The 1,189-nt window shown below is 39.8% G+C and overlaps 1 non-coding gene across 1 annotated transcript; it reads right to left on the bottom strand.

Moving 5' to 3' along the window:
* Positions 1 to 765: 765 nt before the first annotated feature.
* On the bottom strand, positions 766 to 839 carry TRNAT-AGU (transfer RNA threonine (anticodon AGU)). The gene has a single exon. It is a non-coding gene; the product is annotated as a tRNA-Thr (tRNA).
* Positions 840 to 1,189: the final 350 nt, after the last annotated feature.

Raw genomic sequence — 1,189 nt, forward strand, 5'->3', positions numbered from 1 at the left:
CATGCCTGCTATATGCATTTCTGGATTCGCCCATACGTGCTACATGCCTGCCCATCTCAAACATCTGGATTTAATGTTCCTAATGCGCCCCGTCCAGCGTTGTGTAACCTTCTCCATTCTCCTGTAACTTCATTCCTTTTAGCCCCAAATATTTTTTTTTCAATTGGTTATTTAACGACGCTGTATCAACTACGAGCTTATTTAGCGATGATGACATTGGTGGTAGCGAGATGATATTTGGCGAGACGAGGCCGAGGATTCGCCATAGATTACCTGGCATTCACCTTATGGTTGGGGAAAACCTCGGGAAAAACCCAACCAAGTAATCAGCCCAAGCGGGGATCGAACCCGCAACCGAGCGCAACTTCAGACCGGCAGGCAAGCGCCTTAACCGACTGAGCCACACCGGTGGCTCCCCATATATTTTCCTAAGAACCTTATTCTGTGTTCGTCTCTCAAAGTGAGAGTCCAAGTTTCACAACCATACAGAACAACCGGTAATATAACTGTTTTATAAATTCTAGCTTTAAGATTTTTTGACAGCATACTAGATGACAAAAGCTTCTCAACCGAATAATAACAGACATTTCCCATATTTATTCTGCGTTTAATTTCCTTCCGACTGTCATTAATATTTGTTACAGTTGCTCCAAGAGATTTGAATTTTTCTACCTCTTCGAAGGATAAATCTCCTATTATCATATCTTATTTCATAGCAGGTATCTCTACTTGAAAAATAGAACAAATTAAAATATCAACTGACTTAGGCACCGGAGGGATTCGAACCCTCGATCTCCTGTTTACTAGACAGGCGCTTTAACCAACTAAGCCACGGCGCCGATGGCTTGGGTCACGGAAAAATGACGAGACATTATGGAATATTCCTTTAGTCTCACGTGAATGGGAGATGTACAGCATATCAATGCCTGTAATGCATTCCCGACATTGGATTAGGGAATTTATGATTAACTGAAATCATAATTTTCGAATAGAACCTAAGTGAACACAATGGATTCTTCAGATACATATACGACAACTCACAAAGAACACGTTATCAAGAGTAAGAAGATAGATTGTATTTTTTTTATTTATTTATTTTTTTATTTTATTGGGTTATTTTACGACGCTTTATCAACATCTAGGTTATTTAGCGTCTGAATGAAATGAAGGTGATAATGGCGGTGAAATG

Source organism: Periplaneta americana, chromosome 14 (assembly GCF_040183065.1).
Source record: "Periplaneta americana isolate PAMFEO1 chromosome 14, P.americana_PAMFEO1_priV1, whole genome shotgun sequence".
Lineage (NCBI taxonomy): Eukaryota > Metazoa > Arthropoda > Insecta > Blattodea > Blattidae > Periplaneta > Periplaneta americana.